Consider the following 22,754-nt stretch of genomic DNA (forward strand, 5'->3'; position numbering starts at 1 on the left):
ATGTGGGCCTGGCCCTTCCCTGCAGGCTCTTACTGGGAATGTAAGGGGTCGGGGGCCTCTGGCTGCCAGGGGACCTCACCATGGCGGAAGGGTGAGGTGACAAGATCTGCAGGCTTGGGGGAGGGAGGGGCATCTGTGGTCCGCCTCGCTCCTGGAGTGACTTGAAATGAACAGGGAGCTCATTTTTCTGTGCATTTCGGTACACGTGAACGTACGTCCTCCATTATCACACATGTTAGTGTGTGTTATGTGTGTCTCACCCATGGGCAATCTCCTTTATTTCCTCTGCTTCCATTTCTTAATTGGTGAAGTACACAGAGTTCTAGCTACTTTGTTGGATGGTCGTGATCGTTTAATTAAATTAGATATAACAAATTAAACTGCCTTTCATAAAGTGCCCGACTCCTGGACATGATACGAAGAGGGTTCCCTCACCACCAGTCAACTTTACCATTGAAAATAAAAACCAGTGCTGCTATTTGGTTTGGAATTTGATAGAGCAAATGCTGGAGTTGATGTTATCCCCAAATCACCAGAATGACGGGATCATGTGTCCCTGCGGCAAAGCCTGGCAAAAGAAGGAAAGAGGGAAAGAGAAACAGGAGCAGAGAAAAGGCAGAACCGGGGACAGAGAATGCAGAGACATGGTAAGAACCAGGTGGGAGAGAGATATGTTCGCTTTGGACAAGCCATTCATAGCCCACACAAAAGAAAGCAAAGCGGTAATAGATAATTATTTAGATAGTATCTACTTAATCAGTCCCAAATAGTGCTCAATTACTACAGAATTAGAAATCCTTAATTATTGGTGTGGAATTTCAAAAGGAGAGCCTCGGAAGGATGCAAATGCTCCCGCTGGGTGCCCAGGTGGGACCCGGGCGTGCCAGCCGCTGCCATCACTCACCTGGGAGAGGGGCTGGGTTGATGTTTTCAGAAAGCAGCTGGGACAATTACAGGTCTGTGGAGAACAGCTGGAGAGCCCAGAGAAGCAAGTGCAAGCTAAGCTGTGCCTGAAGCTATATTTGAATGATTGTATTTTATCTGTGGCTTTTTTACTTAAAAAGAAAAGAAAAGGCACAGCCACGATGCATGCTGAATGAATGAGTGAATGAATGAACGAGTGAGCTTGGGAAGCTTTTATTACTTTAATCCATAGTCTCTCTTTCATGCTGGCTCCACTCACAAAACAGAAAAAATTAGTTTTATGTCTAAAAGAGGGAACGCTGATTATACTAAGGTAACACGTGGTGCTATATTCTTTTAAGTACTTTGCATAATTAATAGCATCCCCAATAATTACCCTCTAAGGTAGGTACTATTATTAGTCTCATTTTGGAGATAAGGGACCTGAGGAGTAAAGTCAAGTAACTCGCTCAAGATCACTGTCACTGGGGGCACCGGGGTGGCTCAGTCCTTAAGCGTCTGCCTTCGGATCAGGTCATGATCCTAGGGTCCTGGGATCGAACCCCGCATCAGACTCCCTGCTCAGCGGGAAGCCTGCTTCTCCCTCTCCCACTTCCCTTGCTTGTGTTTCCTCTCTCGCTGTGTCTCTCTCTGTCAAATAAATAAATGCAATCTTAAAAAAAAAAAAATCACTGCCACTGAGTGGTGGGGCTGAGACTCCCCCTGAGCAGTCTGACTTCAGAGTCTGTGTGTCTCTAGCCACTGGACCCACATCCTCTCCATCCAGTGCCTGAAGACCAGCCATGGGCATGGGGCCAGCGAGGCAGGAAGGGACTGGTAAGGAAAGCAGAGTGTGGGGTCCAGGGAGCGTGTGGCATTTTCCTGCAGAGCCCACACAGAGGACACCCCCTCCCACGCCTGGGGGCCTGTCAGTGTTAGCTGATTGTGGTGTGGGTGTTGGGCCTCTCCTCTTTGTCCCAGCAGCCCTTGGGCCTCTACCATTTAACCCCTTCAGCAGGGTGATCCTCAACACATCACTTCCCTAGAGTCATGAAATGACTTTGGGCGTCCATTGCGATGACGCCTACCCAGTGAACAGCCCTGTCCCCACTCTGCCCCAGAACAATTCCAGGAAGACCTTGCCCCAAGTCCAAGGGATCCTATTGGCACTTTACGTGAGTCAGAGATCTCTTTGTGGTTACACCAAAGCTATGCCAGGGGGTTACCTCTCGACCAAATGGAACCTTCCCTAAAAATCAGAAGTTCACCTGTGATAGGAGATGAAGGATCTCTTGCTGGACGAAGGCCTTGTGTAGCCTCAGAGGGAAGCAGAGAGAGAGGCGGAGGAGAAGTGCGGGGCAGACTGTGAGCCCAGAGAATGGAGCAGCACTGACTCTGTCCCCAAGAGATGTGTGACCTGGGTGGGCCGGCCTCCTTCTCCAGGCCTCACAGAGGTGACTTATAAGGCAGAGGAGCCACAGGTGGTCTAACCTGGGCCCTAAGGTCTCCCCCTCTGCATTCTCTCGGAAGCAGCTCCTCCCAGACCCCAGGTCCCGGTTCTCCCTTCTTGCCCTCGCGGCCACCCCGACGCAGCCACCCATGAGAACCGCCTCAGCCTCCCTGTTGATATTTCAACACTTTCCTCCCCTTCACCCCCTCCCCCCGCGTCTTGCTGTGGGGGCCAAAGCCACAAGCGAGAAGGCATGTCCAAACCTCCGTTCTCACAGCACCGCCAAGCAGGCTGTTCTCAGAGGTGAGCCCCATCCTGACCCAGACTTCCAGCCCAGCCCGCTTATCTGCAGACGCTCTGTTCCTCCAGGCCCAGCACGAGACTCAGTTTCAACACAGCCCCGCAGATCCCAATCTTCCCAGCCCACCCCATCCTCAGGCACTGCCTCCAGCCCCGTGCTCAGCTCTCTCGGAGACTTGGCTCTTTGTCTCCCGGGAGGCAGGCACCCACGCCCTCCCTCCCCAGTCTCCCTGGGTCCCAGGCAGGAGCGGTGACAGTAGCATGGGGCCGGGGGGTGGGGGAGAATTGCATAAACTTCCCCTGGACAGGCAGTGAGAACATCTATTTATTATTTTTCTGCTGATTTATTGGGCTGACAGAGTCCTGCCTTTGGTGAGAAAGCCTTGGGAGCTCGCAGATGGCACCGTTCTGGAAATCCAAAAGGCGGCAGCAGTGGCAGCAATGGGACAGCACTGAGTCCTAAGAGATGAACCCCCGTCCCATGGGACCGGTGAACTCCAAGCAGTCAGCTCCTCCTTGGGACACTCTACCTCTGGTTATCAGAGGCGAAGCCACTATGCAAGGGGTACGACAGAGGCTGTCACAGCAAGCTCCACAGAGTCTCCTGATCTGAGAACCATGTCCCGGTACTTCCCCTCTTCAGTAGGGAACAGGTGGAAGTTAGTCCTACATCCAAGCCACTCGAATTTGTGACTTTGTGCTTTGGCAAGAGCTGACTTTCACTGACAGCCTGAGTTCAGTTCGTTATGGGCTTTAATAGAAACCAAAATAGAAGTAATGAGTGTACCAGTCGAGGCTCTCTGGACATTTAACACCTTAATCTTTCTAGAATATTCATGCTCAATCGTTCCTAGACCTGCTCTGTAAGCCGTTACCTAGACCTCTCCCAAGTCCTATCCTGAGCAGGTCTCCTCTGACTGTCCCAGGCCTCATGATCTCACCCCTTCTGAGCAGCGACTGCCTGCAGAGCCGCCCACATAATTTGGCCCCCGATGGCGCAACATTGCCTATTGTTCACTGCCTCCTTCTTATCTGCGTTATCGCCCTAAGGAATCTCAACGACTAGGAGGCCCATTTTTTATTTCTTTTGGAGCCTGTCTTCGATTATTTTCTGGCACGGTCCTGATCGCAGAGTTGGGGCTTAATAAATGCTTGCTGGATTGAGAAAGAGAATGCGTTGTCAATAGATGAAAGCAGCCAGAGATAAGGCACAGCTCTTCCAATCCCATGGAAGAGACAGTTAGCCTTACTGATTGTTGTCCAAGCTCCCCTGCATTCCCTCGTCGCCCTCTTGGGGGTCAAGTGACTAGTTCTGGCCAATGCATTGTGCGTAGCCAATGGCAGGGTCACTTTCCATCCGAGGGACCTCGAGCCATTTTGAGTTTTCTGCAGTGTTCTCCGTCCTCTGCCCCTCACCTGCGAACACGGCTGTGTTCTCAGAGAGTGGCATCTCCATCGGCTTGGGTCCCCGAATGACCAGATGGAGCAGACCTCCCCATGTGAAAGTCATGGTGTCTAACCAGACGTAAACTTTCTATAAAACTCGTCAAGTGTGAGAATGTGTTTGTTACTGCAGCAGAACCCAACCTGGCGAATGTGACATGTAGTCTACTTAAATATTTTTAAAATCCTTTTTTTTTTTTTAAGATCTTTAAAAATTTATTTGACAGAGATCACAAGTAGGCAGAGCGGCAGACAGAGGGAGAGAGGAGGAAGCAGGCTCCCTTCTGAGCAGAGACTCTGATTCAGGGCTCTATCCCAGGACCCTAGGATCATGACCTGAGCCAAAGGCTACCCAGGCGCCCTGACTTAAATATTTTTAGAAATAGGATGATCCTCACATTGGCAAGGGAAGACCAAGAGAAACTATTTTTAGCCCAGGATAGGCCAAAAGAGGACACCATGCCTTGTCGTTTGTTTGTTTTGCTTGTTTGCCATCTTGTTGTTTTTTAAAATGTGGTCCAAGGGGTGTGTGCATTAAAAGCACCCAAGATTCTCGTTAAAAATACAGATTCCTAGACCCCACTCTGGAGTCCGAGTCTCTCGTGGCAACAATTGTGCATCTGCATTTTTGACAAGCTCCTGGGTAGTTTTGACTCACACTGAAGGCTGAAAGACTCTGATATCAGCCTTTAGATGAGCTGTTCTTCCACCTGCGGTTCAGAACCTTGGCCGCACATGAGAATCACCCAGAAGGCCTTTAAAAGTGCTGATTCTCTGCCTCACTCCCACTGACCCTTTTTAATTAGTCTGGAGAAGGGCTTAGCTATAACTTTATGGTTGTTGTTGTATAAAGTTCTTTCTGGTGACTTTACAATGAACCATTGACCTTAACTGTTTAATTAATTAACTGATTAATTGTTTAAGAGCATTTTCTGTTCCTATTTCAGGAAGAGCAAAAAGAGTGCTTCCTTTCAAATGTCCAGCTTTCATGACAAAATATTTCTTTTTACCCAGTTTTGCTATTTTCCTTATCTGTGAAGAAGGCATAACAGGTAGTTTCTACCTTATAGGGTTGGGTTTTTTTGCTTTTTGGTGTTTTTTTTTTTTTTTTTTTTTTTTTAAGTTTTAGTCTGATAGGCTTGCTGTCTGCCAACAGCAACATTTTCAAATCAGTCTTTCAACAGTGATCATCAGGAACTGATGTAGGTTCACTGAAAATAAGGCCTGTCAATCAAAAGCCTCTTCCTGATAAGACTGGTTATTCACCTGGCAAACTGGTAGATGTAATGTATCTTGACATAAATGTCAAGCAAGGCATTTGACAAGTTTCCTTTTTTTTTAATAAAAAAATTTGATTTTTTTTCATAACATAATTTTAGGGGCACCTGGGTGGCTCAGTGTGTTAAGCCTCTGCCTTTGGCTCAGGTCATGACCTCAGGGTCCTGGGATCAAGCTCCACATCGGGCTCTCTGCTCAGCAGGGAGCCTGCTTCCTCCTCTCTCTGCCTGCCTCTCTGCCTTCTTGTGATCTCTCTCTCTCTCCCCGTTGAATACATAAATAAAATCTTAAAAATAAATAAATAAATAAAGTTTAAATATTTTAAAATTTTAAACATTTATTAGTTATAATTGTATTTTAAATTTATAATTTTAAATATTTACTATTTATAAATTTGTTATAAATAATACAAAAGCATGTGGTTTTAGTTGAGTTCTTCGAGTTTATCTAAAAAATATTCTATCAGTGGCTTTGTGAGCTTTCTGTAATATTGTGTACTCTCAACTGTATCTTAATTTGGAGTCATTCAGAAAGCCCAGTGTAGCATCTCACTCAGTGTGAAAACACCATACATATTCATTAAATGAGTGCTTGAAAGGGATACAATTCTAGTTAACTTCCCCACACGGCTCTTTTTGGCTCCCTTGTGTTCGATATATTGACCTATAGCTAGGTAACAATGAGGGACCATGAGGATAAGGCTCCCAACGTCCTCTGCATGACACCAACGGGAAATAAGATGACCTCTGTTTGCTTAATGAACAAAGACACGAAGGAAGTTGGGGAGGTCTGGTTTCGCAGTATTCACAAAAAATCAGTGTTCGCATGATGACAAAGTTCATGTGAGCCAGTGATATTCTTGGCAACTGAAACGTGTAGAAATCTTAGCATTTCTTAAGTCATGAGGTCATCTGAGCGATGGTCTCATTGTGGTAAGCAAAAATGAGACCTCATTGGTTCTCACTGTTGTGGGCTAAATGGTGCCTCTGACCCCACCCCCAAGATTCAGAATATGGAAAAGGTTCTTTGTAGATATTATCAAGTTAAGGTGAATTAAGGGAGATCGTCTGGATTTAGGGCAAGTCCTAGGTCCAGGGACAGATGTCCTTCCCAAAAGAGGGGAAGGCAGTGTGAAGAGGGAGGCAGGGACTGGCATGGTGCAGCGGCAGGGCAAGGTGCTCGAAGGATTGCCAGGAGCCCCCAGAGCCCATAAGAGACAGCAAAGGACTGGATTGCTTCCTTAGAGCCTCTGGAGGATGTGCAGCTCTGCCAACACCTTGATTTGGCTCTTCTGGCTCCCAGAACTGTGAGAGAACCCATTTCTGTCGTGTTCAGCCCCCCGGTTTGTGGTAATTTGCGGTGGCAGCCACAGACAACGGGCTCCACCACTGTCAAGGTAAAGCAGTGGTGTGGTGAATGGTCTGGGAAACAGGACTGATCTTTCACGATTTAAGGGGCTGCCTGGGAAGGGAGGGAAAGAAAACTGAGCAGGATCTGAGAACTGCTCAGCGTGTTTTGTCACTTCTATGCCTTATAGCACTTCTCTCTGGGTGCGGCCTGCTTCGGTCCTTCCTCAGGAAGGCTCTTCTCAGCACAGAGGGTATGCCAGGCTCTCCTGCAAAGCCCTCAGGGTAAACCAGTGAACCACACAGGCAAAATCCCTGCCTTCAAGGGGCTTGTGTTCCACTGGGGAGGAGTTCACCAGAGCAGATCACTGGAAAACAGAACCAAAGCCAGAGTTTCATTTGCTTGTCATTGTTTTTAATGCCCAGCTGGATGAAAATTTAAATCACCACCCACGAATGGCTTTGCGTTGAGAAAGTGTTAACATCCAGGGTGAGTTCAAAGTCCTATATTCTGTCTTGGAGGAAAACAAAAAGTTGAATTCTCTCTTTCTCTTTGAGCTTTCTATTCTTTTCTTCCTTCCTTTCCTTTCTCTCCCTTTTTGTTCTTATCTTTCTTTCCTCTTTCTTTCTTTCAGATTTTACTTATCTATTTGAGAGAGAGATTGAGTTGCGGGGGAGGGGAAGACGGAGAAGCAGACTCACTATTGAGCAAGGAGCCTGATGTGGGACTTGATCCCAGGACACTGGGATCATGACCTGAGCCAAATGCAGATACTTAACCAACTGAACCACCCTGGTACCCACACCCCTCTTTTTAAAGATTTATTTATTGGAGAAAGAGAGAGAACGTGGTGGGCAGCAACAAAGGGAGAGGGAGAGAGCCTGAGACAGACTCTGCACCCAGCATGGAGTCTGACACAGGCCTTGATCTCACGACCCTGAGCTCAGAACCTAAGCCAAAACCAAGAGTCAGAGACACTCATCCAACTGAGCCACCCAGGCAACCCGAAAGTCTGAATTTTCTTATGCATCGGTTAGTAACAAAAAGGATTTGGAGGGAATTTCCAAATTTTATCTGGACTGGCTTTTCTTTTTGTCTTCTCTGTCAATGTTGTTTGGTGATCGCAACTGATGTTACAGTTTTTACTTTAAAAGGCACATTTAAAAAAATTTTTTTAAACTATTTTTTCTATTTATTTGAAGCACAGTAAAAAAAAATTGGTACACTTTGGAAATTCAGTGGCATTTTTTTTTTAAAGATTTTATTTATTTGGCAGGCAGAGCTCACAAGTAGGCAGAGCAGCAGGCAGAGAGAGAGGGGGAAGCAGGCTCCCCGCTGAGCAGACAGCCTGATGCGGGGCTCGATCCCAGGACCCTGAGATCATGACCTGAGCCAAAGGCAGAGGCTTTAACCCACTGAACCACCCAGATGCCCCTAAAAGGCATGTTTAAAAGAAAAGCATGTAAATTTTTCTCTAGGCTCAGGACCCCATGAGAAGCTTGGGTGGTTGAATCATGAAGCATTACTATCCAACTAGTGGTAATTTACTCTAATTGAGGACAAAATACCTAGGAGGAATTGAAATGTCTCTTGATTACTACTTTGTAAACCCAGACCTTAAAGAGACCGTGAGAAGCAGAGAAAGCATTTTCAATTTTATGAAGGGAATTAACAGGAAAACAATAGGCTTCTTTTGAAGCAGAATCCATTATGTGTTAGTTTTGCTAGAATTCAGCTCTTTCGAAAAGTAAAGGGTACCACCAGTGACCAATGTACCATTATGTATATATACCGAAGCCAGTAAACTCCAAGGACACAGCTGCATCAGAAACAGAGACATCTGGGTTGCACAGCTGCAAACCCAGGTTGCCCTGCAGTCCCTGATTATGAAAATTTCATTTGTTAGTGTTGACTCTGCTTTGGGATACAATGAACTTTGTTATAAAGCTCTGTTCCCAAGAGACTTGTTATTCTAAGCAGTGCTGAGTTCCAGAAGGAAAGGACAGTAGTGCAGAAAGGCAAGCCCCATCTTTGCTCCTGGCCAACTCTGTTTAGGAGCACTGCAAATAAATGGAATAAACGCAAAAGCACTGAGGGCGGAGGAATTCTTTCTGTTTCTGTAATGGCCAGGGGAGAGGAACAATCCAGAAGCCACTGTGCAAACACCTCCTGCGCCTTCATGGCCTGAGATCTCACGCGGAAACCACATCCAGGGCCATGGATTTACCCGAACAAATAGAGGGAGGCCTTCCAAAGCTGCAGCCTAAATGCTGTTTACAGTGTAAATAAGAAAGACACAAACAGCTCTCTGAGGAGCTACTGTCACATCTGGGCTGCCTCGTGGGAACGGGCATGTTAGGGAGGCCGGGCTGGCAGCAAGTGCATTCCCGAGAATCTGCCCTCCTGGTAAAACTTGGGAGATGCAACCGATAAGAGATCTGGAAATGATCATTCTTGGCGCTTTCCATTTTATTCTCGAAAACAACATGGGCCCGGTCTCACCTCTCACTTCCCGCAAACTCACCTTGTGGGAATGTGCAGCAGGAACCAGAGGGAACTCAGCAGCCCCGCCTGGTGCTAGAACCCTGGCCACGCCTTCATCACTGGGGTTGTGCCTGGGTCTGCAAAGGCCCGAATGTTAGCAAGCCCCACAAGGGCAGAGCTGTCAGTCTTGCTGAGGAGACAAACTGGGAGGAATTCAGTAAAGGGGAGGCCTGGGGAATGGCCCACAGGAAGGCTGAGCCAGCTCAGCCCTCCTCCTGACGGCTGGGACCCTCGGCTCTCTGTGCAGCCTGCTTTCTACTCTGCCTTCCTCCAGCTCGCCCAGGAGATTTTGCACAGAAATCACAGCCAGTGGAACTCTGCTGGCTTCCTTGCACTTTGCACACTACCCTCTCTATAGACCCCTCTTTCTATGCCCGCGTGCTCCCACCCCTTCCTTTCACCCGGCCACACCAGCCAGCCAGCTCCCGTTTCTCCTTCTGCATGAAATTCTCTGTGAACACTTGCGGCTCCATGAATGCTCATGGCATTTATGAGATGCAGGTGTGGTTCTCGAACTGTGTGCTGAGGTACCCAGAGGCACCGCAGCAAGTTCTTAGGGTGCTGGGAATATTTTAGATTTCCCTCCAAGAAATATCTGTCAGATGCCCTGCAAACTATTAGCGTAGGGTCTCCACTTTATAGTGGCACATTCCTTCTGACAACGTAGTTTTGCACTTAGGATGATTTAAAAAAAAAATAAAGTATCATGTGAAAATCAATGAGCGATAGGAAATGAGGCTGGCAATGTTGTATCACACTTGATTCCATGGTTGGAAGAGTGGTGCGGCGTCCATAAATGATTGTAATTATTTAATAGTGAAACATAAATATTTTCTCTTTCAACCTTTTGAGTATTAATTTTCCAAGTGGCTACTAAGTTGTTAAGCCATAAATACTTATTAAGTTGTTTGGACCTAATTACTTAATTATTTAATAAATGGAACTGTTGGTATTTCTTTTGGCCCCGGGAGCACCATCAAAATGTCACTGAGGCCCTAAGGGTTCTTAGAGAAAGTTTGGGAACCTCAGATCTAGAGCCTTCATCTGATACAGAGCATTTACTTGGGAATTCTTGTTTTATCCCTTTACATGTGTCCTTGCAAAGCAAGCTATGTTTTGTTGGTTTGTTTATTTGGCTTCCCCTTGGGCTGGACTTGGGAAGAATGAAGGAGTTTTCTCCAGAAGACCCAAAGGGGCCGCAAGCGCGGAGAAAAACTGCCTGGTCGACGGAGTGGAGAGAACTGGATGCGTTTGGTTGGGAAGAGAACCCAAACAAGGGAAAGGCCAGGAGGACTCTGTAAATAAAATTAAGTTTAATTAACTAAGTGGTTAGAGGATTGTATCACTTTTTTGCAAAGGCATGTCACCGTTCCTCTGCACTAGACTTTTGAACAGCATATGTTCCTCCTTATTTCATAATGAGGAGTGTATGTTCAGTACTCTTGTTTTATGATTATTAATAGATGTTTTAAAGTTTGTACTAATGAGGAAATGAAAAGCTATTTCCACTTGTTTGTTTGTTTGTTATGTTTTGTTTTGTTTTCGGTGCTTTATATCTAGAGTTTTCCATGCTGAAAACACTCTGCTTTGCTAATTCAAACAAAACACCGGTTCATCTGCTGTTGGTAGCTAGATATAAAGATGAACTTGACTGGAGTCTTTCCCCGATGAATTTGCCAGCTCCTCGTAGACAGGAATGGTGCATATGCTGTGCTCATTTGACTGCCAGTGGCAAACTTGGGAAAAATTTTTTTTTAAAGATTTTATTTATTTATTTGACAGAGAGAGCGAGAAAGAGAGAGATCATAAGTAGGCAGAGAGGTGGGGAGGGGGGATAGGTTGTGGGGAAGCAGGCTCCCTGCTGAGCAGAGACTCCGATGATGCGGGGCTCCATCCCAGGACCCTGGGATCATGACCTGAGCCAAAGGCAGAGGCTTTAACCCACTGAGTCACCCAGGCACCCCAACCTTGGGAAATTATAATAATAGTTTAGAATTTAGATCATTTTATGTTGACAGCCAGGAAGTCTTTGCTAACACTCAAGCAGAACTAGTGGGTGGTAATTCAGACCCTCAGAACTCAGTTTCCATGAAAAATTTGACCTGAGGTTTAAATAAAGTTGCACCTGGAAGAACAGGACACACAATCAGTACCCAAGAGTGCACTGGAATCAACAAGCGGATGGAATCTGTGTTTCTCTGAAACCGCCCCTTTCTTTTGCCCATTCCTCTTCCCCCAGACTTCCCGGCCATGTGGGACTGGCCACGCGGGCTCTGCACATCCTTCCTTGCTTTGCCCACCTGTCACTGCATTTCTTTGATTTCCATTTGTCCACCTGCCGTCTGACCATTGGCACACGGGCTGTCACATTTGTGTGCTTGGTGCCTTCCAGTTGGGGTCTTGTAGGGCCCTCCACCTTCCATGGCCAAGAATGACAGCTGCCTTGGGGAGGATCTGATGAGGACTGGGAAGGGGACAAACGTGACATCTTCCAAGTTCAAACATGGGGACCACCCCCAAAACACTGGGGGAGGTGTTCCTCTGAGTTTGGAAATTCACAGTCAATTGCTGGTTATATAACTGACTTTGGAGTCAGGCTGTCTGTGCTTGAACACCAAATTCTGGCTCCACTATTAATGGTTGTATGGTCTTCAGCAATTTCCTGAATGTTTCTGAACCTCTGTTTCTTCCTTTATAAAATGGGAATAAAAATTGCATCTGTTTCATTGGCTTGCTGTGAGACTTAAGGGTTTAATGTGTGCACAGTGTGCTGGGGCTGAGGAAGGCTTTAGTTACCGACCAGTGCCTGCCTTCTGTCACGGACCCTGGTTTTAAGCCTGTACCTGCTGGCTATGTGACCATGGCCCAGTCCTGTAACCTCTCCTTGCCCAGATTTCTTTACCGCAGAGTTTATGGGGACACCTGCGTAGCTGTTTCAACCTACTTGTTGTGGTAGTCAACTGGAAAATTCTGTACAAACATAAGAATTCAGTTTGTTGTTAGAGGCCCCCTTTGTCCCCCCTTATAGTCAACAGGGTGCATGGTAAAGGCCTCTTTCCCGAGGGAGGCTGCCTAGGGTTGCACACAAGTACGGAGGCCCAGCCCAGGCATCCACGGGACCATCTCCCGGCTGCCATGTTGGGCAGACTCTGAACAGCCAGTTCACTAGGATGCCCAGGGAGATGTATTTTTTGGATCCTGCCTGGGCTCATAAACAAGTCCAGAGTCTGGTTTTCTGTCTCTCCTTTTCTCAATTAGGGAAACAGTCAGGCACTGTCAGTTTGCTTTCAGGTCTCAACAAGCCCGAGCTGCCCTGGAGGGAAGAGGAGGACAGGAGAGGAGACAGGAGAGGAGAGTTTCCTCCCAGTAAAACTTGGCTTTGACTGAATAGCTTCCAGTTGCCTTGAAATCCAATCTTCTTTTGAACTTGAATTTGCCGTCAGTCACATTCTTGGAAGGCGATGTGCTCCAGTCCCGTCCTGACAGCCAGGAGTGATAATACCTTTCCAAGAACCCCACTCTCAGGGTGGTAGGAGCCGGCTGCCTGCTAATGCTCCCTTTCACCTGTTCAGTGAGACCAGAGTATTGGGGGTTCAGCCCTGAGGGACCCCACAGACAACTGATTATCTGGGTTTGGGAGAGAAAGCGATCCTCTTTCTCCCTGTTGCTCCTAGAACTGAGGCTCTTTTGATATCTCTTTTATGCCATTGTTTGGAATTCCCAAATGCCTGGCTCCTCCGTTCCAACCAACAAAACTTTACCTCATGCCAACATTCACTAACTCATGAATTAATTCAATGAATACATATTGAGTGTCTACCATTGGTTTGAGGCACTGGAAAAACCATGGACAAAATGAGCAACATGCCTGGTCTCCATGAAGCCCACCCCCAACATTTAGCCAACCAGCAAGGTCAGGGCTGACAGCTGTCAGAGGTCCAGGTCTGAGAGAGAGAGGTCTGCCACATAAAAGACATGTGACATTGGGTAAACCACTAAGGTTTCCTGAACCTCCTTTTTCTCATCTGTACCATAAGTGAATCATTTTGTATGCCATAACTTTCCATTCGAGTTGGTCCAGTACATATTGCAACTTTGTACAAAGATGTCCAGACTTTTGATTCCATTGCACAAGGAGAATTTATTGAGCACCTGCTGTATACCATGCATTTGGAACACAAAGGTAAGATCTGGCCCCTGCCTTCTGGTAGAGGAGATGCACACAGAAGGTCTTGATTAGAAAGCTGTGTGGTGCAGGCAGTGATAGGGCCTTATAAAAGAATGATGGGAGAACTGAGGAGGGGACCTGACCTGGTCCAGGGGGAAGGAGGAGGAAATCCTTGGGCTAAGTCTTATGTAGAAACATAAGAATTCAATTTGGTGTTAGAGGCCCAATATGTTGGAGGTGAAGAGTGGAGCTGGGGGAGGGGGCATCCTGGAAAAAGGAAGTGAACAGAAGAATGGAAACCAGCCACACCATAGTTCATGGTTCCAAAGCAGTCAGTACTGACAGGGACTGAGGAGAGAACAGAGGACCACAGGCCAGAAGACCTTGCTGGAGTCTGTTTTCTAGGCAAGGAGGTAACACCAAAGAGCTTTGCGCAAGGACATCATAGCATCAGCTCTATATTCTAGCTCATGGCTGTTGTATAGTGGACTGACCAAAGGTGTCCCTGCAGAGGCTGTGAGATGAGACTCTCACTGTGTCCCCGCAAGCAAGTGGGGGCCCTGAGTGAGGGTGGTGGAGAGGTGAAAAAAGGTGTGTGAAATATTTAGGAGATGGAATTAGAGGGCTGGTTTACCATTGGGAGGTAGAATGAGTAGGGTCCAGAGATAAAAGGATCCCCAGGTTCCTCACCTCCGTGCCTTGGTGGAAGCTGCAGCGGGCAGTCGGAGGGGAGAGCGGGTTTCAAGGGACGAATGACAAGGTTTAAGTGTTTGTTGGATTTCTCAGTGGAGCTGGCTAGCAGCAAATAGGGTACAGGCAGGCCTTGCTCTGCCTGGTTCCAGATGCGTGGGTTTCACTTGCGACATGTGATTAATAACACCAGGGCCCCAACACTAGGGGTCACCTTTCAGTGACCACGGCACAGGACGTGCAATTGCAGAAAACACCTACTTCTCTTGAGTCGACGTCACTACATAATAACAGATGTGCAGCATGATCCATGCCCAATCACCTCATCAAATTAAAAAAAAAAAAATCATGTCCAAATTCACACAACACAGAAATCAGGAGTAAAGCCCCAAATCAGGCTAACACATAGCTCCGACCCTCCCCTCCCACCTCCACCCCTCACCTGGACCAGGTTTCCTGGAAGAAATATAACTTTGAGCCAAGCCCTCAAACACAGTGCTGGAGCGCGGTCACACCTTCCCGTGTCTTCAGAGTGAAAGCTAGAAATCGGCCAGGTTCACTTGGCAGAGGTTCTCCTGTTTTGTGCAAGCAAAGCGATTCTTGTCATACTCAACCTGGAAACCCCACCCAGCATCCCAGGATCACGGAAAAAAACAGAAAGGACAGAGACAAATATCGCTGTTCATCTTCTCTGTGCCCCAACAGGTGTTTGAGGACTCTTCTTGGACTGGAAAGAGGCTTGGTTAGGGTTAGGGGTGCAGAGAGGAAGGGAGAGAAGGAAGGGGTGGGGGAGAGGGAAGGAGGGAGGCAGGGAAAGGGAGCGCCCAGGGAAGGAAAGACAGCAGGAAGGCGTAAGGGGGTAGGGGTGTGGGGGAGAGGGAGAGAAAATGGAAGAACTGAGGTTTTTCACCCCAGAATATCATCTTTGTAATTGGCCACAACAAATCTTAGAAACTCAAAGGACTGGGTTTTTGCTTCAGGGCAACGTGTGTGTGTAGACCCTCCTTTAAGGTGTCCTGTCATCTGTTCTGCAGTTAAACAGGTGGAGACAAAGCCTATCGGAAATAGCAGGTGGCAGAATAGGAAAGAGAGGACAGGGGGGAAGTCTGGAACTCCCTGGGGGTGCGGGTTGAAGGAGCAAAGGAAGATGGTGGAGGCCTCTGTGGCAGAGGCCTCTGTGGAGGAGGTCTGGGTAGGTCTCTGCCCTCAGAGGCCTGGGGTTCCTAACTCCTCACCAGCAGCCCCCTAGTGCCAGCCTTGTCTGAGGGCCAACAGAGTGGGTGAGGCAGGCCAGCGGTCAACCCCAGACACACCCAAGGCCTGCCCACTTGAGCCAGAGGGTGCCCTGCCTGCCCAGTGTCAAAGACCCCCACGTGGGCCCTGGAGGACACTGAGTCTTCCACGAGGAGAGGGAAGAACTGCCAAATTCATTTTTGCTCTGAAGTCAAAGGAAACCTAGTATAAATAGAGTGGGCTATGTGAATTATCCACTTGAAATGTTTAACGCATTTAGCCTGAAGCAGATGAGATTTAATAAGGTGATGTTTCCATAGTGATTTTATTAGAAACTTTAATAGTAATCAGCTACCACTTATGGAGCACCTGGTATCATGTCAACCACTGGGCTCCAGGTACCCTGCCACACATTCACCTGCCCCAAGTCCCTATCAGAACCCCTGTCCACGCACATGCACGCATGCGCGCGTGCACACACACGCCTCGACAATCAGTGTTATAGTGAGGAAACCTCTCTGAGTTTCAGTGACGTTAAGTAACTTCTTAAAATCACGCAGTGTGTAACTGTGAGAGCCAGAATGGGAAACCAGGACCGGCTAACCCAGACCCACAGCCTTCATGACTGAACTGCCCCGCTTCTTGCTCCTCTCCCAAGAATGAACCAGGCAAGTAGAGTCAGTCCTTGCTCTCTCTCTCTCTTTCTCTGAGCTCCTTTGCACTGGGGGAAGCAGGTTCCAGGCTGTGAGCACCCCTATGGAAAGGATCCCATGGTGAGGAACGGAGATTCTCAGCCTCATCCTATGACACATCCTGGAAGCAGATCCCTCAGCCCCAGGCAAGGGTTGGTGATCACTGGAGCTCCAGTCAGCTTGGTGGCATCCGCGTGAAAGATCTGGGACCAGGGGCCCCCAACTAAGCCCTTCTTAGATTCTTGACCCAGAGACAGTGTGAGACGATAATGTGGTTGTTTTTTGTGTGTTTTGTTGTTGTTGTTGTTTTGGTGCCAAAACCTGGGAACGAAATGATAATGTTTTCATCTTCTAAGTTTGGGGATAATTTGTTACACAGCAGTTGTTAACTAACATGACGTCATTAGGTTGTCAATTCGGCAGGCTGCTTAGTGGGGAGGGCTTTCAGTCATGTAAAACGATACATTGTCTTCTTTTTAAAGATTTTTAAATTTTATTTTATTTATTTGACAGAGAGACATCACAAGTAGGCAGAGAAGCAGGCAGACAGAGAGAGAGGAGGAAGCAGGCTCCCTGCTGAGCAGAGAGCCCGATGTGGGACTCGATCCCAGGACCCTGAGATCATGACCTGAGCTGAGCCACCCAGGCGCCCGATACATTATCTTCTTTCTGAAGCCCGGGGAAGTGAGGTTAGGTTGCTATACTTGCAGCCAGAAGCACTCTGATAAAGAGACCTCGTGTCATCTGTCTGGACCCCGCCCCACAGCAGCATCTGAAAACACTCTCCCTTTGTTCTCAAACAACTCCACCATGACCTTCCTCCCTCCCCTGAGGATGCTAGGCTCCTTCCCACCTCTGGGTTTTCACCCATTTTGTTCCTGCTAGCCAGAGCTGTCTACTTTATCTTGTTAATGCTTTTGAGTTTTTCAGATTTTAGCTTGAAATCCCATTCCTTGGTAAAGTTCCAGACCTCCCTCTGAATTATTATTATTACACGTCCCCTTTGTTATGCACTTTATAACATGATGTGCTGTGATACTTTGTATAAAATAATTATACTTTGTGCAACCACTTGGTTACTCTGTCCCCCAGGACAAGGCTCATATCCACGGGAGCACCATTGTACCATGGTGCTCAACTCAGTGCTAGAGAGGGGCAAGTTCTCAATGAATAACAAGCGAGTGAGTGAACAAATGCATTGGAAACATACATTGTTTGCTCTAGAGAAGGTTTTGGACTAATTATATAGATTTTGGAGTCATCAGTATGGGAGGGACATGGGAATTCCTGGGAGAATGAAACTTGAAATCACCAACCCCTGTGGCTGGGGGAGAAAGAGGATCCAGGGGACGTGGTCCACAGGTGGTGTGTGACAAAGCCTGAAATGCCAACAAGGAACTCTAAATTCTTGAGAGGTAGCAAGAGGTAGAATTCTCAGAGCCAACCGAGCCAAAGGGGATATGGTGCCATGTGTGACAGTATATGGAAAGCAGCCTAGAGTGTGGAGCCCTGAGAAGGACATGTGAGTGACTCTTTCTCCTGGAACTAATAATGGACCGGGATGGCCTGTCCCCTCCTCACCCTGGTCCCCCAGTTCTGGGCCCACGGGTGTGGGAGTAATACAGACAGTGAAAGTGTAGCCCTTTGAAGGCAGTGCCAACCATAGCATTTCACACCTGGAAAGGGCTTTCCTCCCAACAGAGTCAGATTGCAGCATCTATCGTGGTCCCCCAGAGAAGGCTGTTCGAGGCTTGGGAGGGTCCCGAGTTGGTGGTACAATCACACAGTGCGTGCTATCTCTCTGGATAATGACATCCCTCCTCCTCTTCTTTTTTCTTTTCTTTCTTTTTTTTCCTTTCCTTTTCCTTTCTTTCTTTTTTTCTCTCTTTCTTTTTAAGATTTTATTTATTTATTTGATGAGAGAGAGAGAGAGAGAACAAGTAGGCAGAGCGGCAGGCAGAGAGAGAGGGAGAAGCAGGCTCTCCACTGAGCAGGGAGCCTGATGTGGGACTCAATCCCAGGATTCTGGGACCATGATCTGAGCCGAAGGCAGCAACTCAACTGACTGAGCCACCCAGACACCCTCCTCTTTTCTTTAAAGAGCTGAGGTAGGGGCTCAAATCATCCTGACAATTATTTCACATCTCCTTTTTGTTCAGACCCCTGCTCCTAAGTCTAGGTGAGCCTGAAATCCTGTGGGTCCATTACAACTTTATCCAGCGGGCATTACCTGCGGAGGAGTGAATGTGGACCTGATTAACACAGTGTCTGTCTCAGTGTCTACATCAGAGGATGGGATTTCCAGAGACTGAAATCTATTCCTTGAGCAACAAAAACCAAAAAGGAAATAAAGCCTTATCAAATTCACACACACACACACACACACACCCTCAATCACCTTGAAGGCAACCTACAACTCCACACAGCCATCATCCTTCTTCCCCTCCATGACCACAAAGGGGACAGTAGGGAGATGGAGAGGGAAACAAAAAGAGAGAGAGGGAGAACAGGAATATGGCTGAGAGTGGGAATTAGCAAACGTAGGAGGCGGCAACCTGTTTCCGGAAGAGGCCAGATGGTGAACAGTTCAGGCTTTAGGGTCACATAGGCTCTGTTAGAACCACTCAGCTCTGCTATTGTAGCATAAAAGCAGGCAAGACAACACGGAGACAAATGGCATGGCTGTGTTCCAATTCAACCTTATTTATGGACACCAAAATTTACATTTCATATCATTTTCATACATCACAAACTATTCTTCTTCTTTTGATTTTTTTTTTAAAGCCTTATTTGTTTTGAGCTGTTTTGGGTTCACAGCAATGCTGAAAGGTAGGTACAGGGATTTCCCATACACCTGCTGCCCCGACACGAGCACAGCCCCCCCATGATCAGAGGCTACATTTGTTACAACCGATGAGCCTCCATTGACATACCGTTATCACTTGGAGTCCCTAGCTTACAGTGGGGTTCACTCTTGGTGGGGTACATCTTGTTTCAACTCTAAACATTTAAAAACTGTTCTTAGCTCATATGCTAGACGAAAACAGGTGGCGGGCCTGATGTGGTCATATGGCCTGATGTTTGGTGACCCCTGGTCGAATAAGAAGTGCTACAAGCAGCAAAGTCTCTGAGCCTCCCTTCCCTCCTGGCTTCCCCTTCTCCCCGCACCCCTCAGCCCACCATGTGCTATCTTTATCTTGGAACAAACATTCATATTTTCCCTCTTAACTCCTGCTTGCCAGTCCTCTCACAGATACACCTGCGTTAGTGTTCAAGATACGAGTTCTTAACCATGCTTTCACGTTTCTGTAGCAGAAGGATCAAGGACCATCCAGAGCTCTCTGTAGAGGAAGGTTCTTTAGAAATTGAGTAGGTGGGTATGTAAGGCGTGTGGGGGAGAACATGACTTTTATTTTATTTATTTATTTTTAAAAGATTTTATTTATTTATTTGACAGAGAGAGACACAGTGAGAGAGGGAACACAAGCAGAGGGAGAGGGAGAAGCAGGCCTCCCGCCGAGCAGGGAGCCCGATGCAGGGCTCGATCCCAGGACCCCGGGATCATGACCTGGGCCGAAGGCAGATGCCTAATGACTGAGCCACCCAGGTGCCCCAGAATGTGACTTTGAAATTCAGTTCTATAAAGTTTAGGCCCACCCAGGTTTTTTTTTTTTTTTCTGTTGCTCTATTATGAAGCAAAAATCATTTCCTACTAACCATAATGCCTGGATTTTATTTAAAATGTTTCTTACCTACTCAAAATGTGAAGTGGTTTTTCTCCAAGATCTAAAAATGTTCAATAGTCCCTACTGGTTGATGAAACAAATGATCAGATATTAACTTGCAAGAGGGAAAGAATTTAACTGTATGTATTTATGGAGGGCTGATGTCCTTGCATTTATACTTGAGGAAGCTTTAGCCTACGTGAATAAAGGTCATAGGCACCCTGAAAGAACACAGGGCTTGCAGCGAGACAGGCCTGGCTCCAAACCCCGTTCTGCCATGGGCTGTAGGACTTACATTCTTGAAGCTTCTGTCCCTTCACTTGCAAGCTGAAAATAATAAAAGTCAATTGTTCTGATGTTTAAATGAGCAAGCAGATATGAAGTACCTAGATAATGTCAGTATTCTTCATCCTTTCCATCTCTGGAGCCTCTCCCTATTGCCCTCCATCAAGCAAGACTTATTCTGAGCACCATTGTTTGGTCACAGTAGCAACTTTCTATTTTTTGCCATAAAAGTAAAGTTTTAAGGCAGAACAAGCAAGAAAAAAGGGATTCAGAGTAAACTTCCTGGATTGGAGTTTTTTGTTTTTTGTTTTTCCTAGCTGTCTCATAATATTCAATGGAGATTCAAGTACTTGCAACAATAATTAATATCACATTAGTAAATGAAGCTGACTTTCTAGAAGTAATAAAGCTGGACCAGAACATGAGCTCATGGCTGCTCTTGGCTCTTAAGTCTCTGCTGAGGAGGAGGAGAGCCTGCCAAGGAATGTTAGGGGGAATTATCAGGCTTGTGGGTTTGCCAAAGCAGAATTAGCCGGGCTCTAATGCGTGCGGTGGGCGGCGTGCAGATGGAGAGAGTGCTGGAAGCAAGGCAGGAGCCTGGGGAGGAGGTGGGGGGCTGCCAGGGTGGGCTGGAGGGCCAGTGGCAAATATGGGCTGGGGGATGGTGATGGGAAGGGGAGGGACACTGCAGTCAACGTGTGGTTGACTTACGCATGGGCCTCGCTGTGAGGCCTGGGTTCAGAATGTCAGAGCTAGAAAAGTCTTGCATATCAGGTGGTTCTACTCTCTCATTGCACAGACGACAAAACGGACGCATGTCATGTTCTGACTTGCCAAGGACATGCGTGCTCTGTGACGGAAGAACCTTATTGTAGATGGCTGACTTCCTGCGGGTCATTCAGGGAAGGGGAGTCAGTGTCCTGTTTTGGCCAAAAGAGAAATAGATGTCCAGAGAGTGCTAAGTTTGTCTCATAAAAGTCTTGAGGCACTGCCAACTGCTTGTCCTTCACCCTTGGGTGGAGAGGGTACACATACACACGGGCTCATGCTACTATTTTCTTTCTTTTGGAATTTGGGGCTCGGCGGGGGATAGAAACTGACGGCTACAGCTTTTTAAAAATTTTTGTTGCTATTGCAACAGAATTTATAATATTATATTACAATATAATAAATATGGCATAACCTTATACTATATAATATTTATTATAACATAATATTCATCATATTATAATTTCATCATAGTGCTTATTATAATGAGATATTAATACCAATAATATACCAGACAACAGTTTGTGGAAATGACTCACCTTCCCTGTCCTCTGTCTTGAGAGAGGAGCATGTCATGGAATGCCTATGACCAGCCGGGGGGGCGGGTGGGGGTCCTTGAAAACACCTCCTGACTCCCAGTGAGTAGTCTCACAGGAAGAAGTGCCCCTCCCCCCATCCCCATCTCCTGCTGCACTTACATTCAGAGCCCTAGCCCATCGGCTGAAGCCTCCCCTGCCCACTCCAGGCTCCGCCCCATTTACCCTCCTCCCCACAAGGAGAAAGCCTGGCAATGGGAGAAGGTGGTCGCTGGGTTTTGTGGGAAAGGAGGTGCCAATTATAGCCTTTATTAGGCTCGCACCCGCTGTCTCACTGCCTTTCGACTGCTGCAGACCACACACACACTCCGTTCTCCCGCACTGGGACAGACCTGTGTGGTCCTGCCGACTCACTTATAATAAATCTACGAGCTTAATAAAAGGCATCACTTCTATCTTTTGATCTCTCTTGAGTTACTCATTAGCTCTGGGGAACACACTTCTTGACTGACAGGCCCTTCCCAGGGAAAACCCGAGCTCTGTGGTTCTTCAAACAAAAAAGCAGCATGGAACGGTAAGGGTGTGTGTTTGTGTGTGTGTTGGGGGCGATGCGCTGTGTGATTTGGAGGATGGAGGAAGGGGAAGGAGGAGTTTGGCCATCTCAGGAGACGTCTGGAACAAGGTCACCAGAAGAAAATGAGCATCACCGAGAACTGCTGCACATGGAAGAAGGTTCTAGAATCCTCGGGGATATAGAGCCTTTATTAGGCCTGTAGCCTCACCTGTTCCAGTCTTCCTTCCTACCTTCCTTCAACATCTTTCTTAGGATTCTATTTCCCCATAGAACCTCCAACTCTTAGCTCTGACTTAATCTGAATTTCCTTTAAATGTACTACAAACACTTTCTTGGGCAACCCCTTGCCTGGTAAATTTTCTGAAGGGATCAATACTCTATTTTCTTTCCTGGCACACCCAAAACTTGCCTTGCCTCCTATGCTGTGTAAGCATTTGCGGCATTTCCTCTGTGCCAGGTTTGGGGTTAAGCTCTGGGCCTAGTACTCCTGTGTGTGTGTTTCCAGCCCCCTGAGGTAGGGACCGTTGTGATCTGCGTTTAATAGCTGAGGAAACTTGGACTTGGAGAATTGAGGTAAGTTGTCCAAGGTCACACAGCCAGTAGATGAAGGATCAAGGACCTCATCCCAGCGCTGCCTGAGTCCACAGACTTACCCACTCTGCCCCAAGCCGCCTGCGTTGGGCCCCCCTTGGGCTGCTCGGTTGTGCATGCATTTTGCATTCCCTCCAGCCCCAAGCCCAACACTGAGGTGAAGTTCCCAGCATTCCTGCCTCCCGAGGACTCACGTCATGCCCCCTCACCGGGGGTGACTTCACCCT

The sequence above is a fragment of the Mustela nigripes genome, chromosome 7 (genome assembly GCF_022355385.1).
Source record: "Mustela nigripes isolate SB6536 chromosome 7, MUSNIG.SB6536, whole genome shotgun sequence".
Taxonomy (NCBI): domain Eukaryota; kingdom Metazoa; phylum Chordata; class Mammalia; order Carnivora; family Mustelidae; genus Mustela; species Mustela nigripes.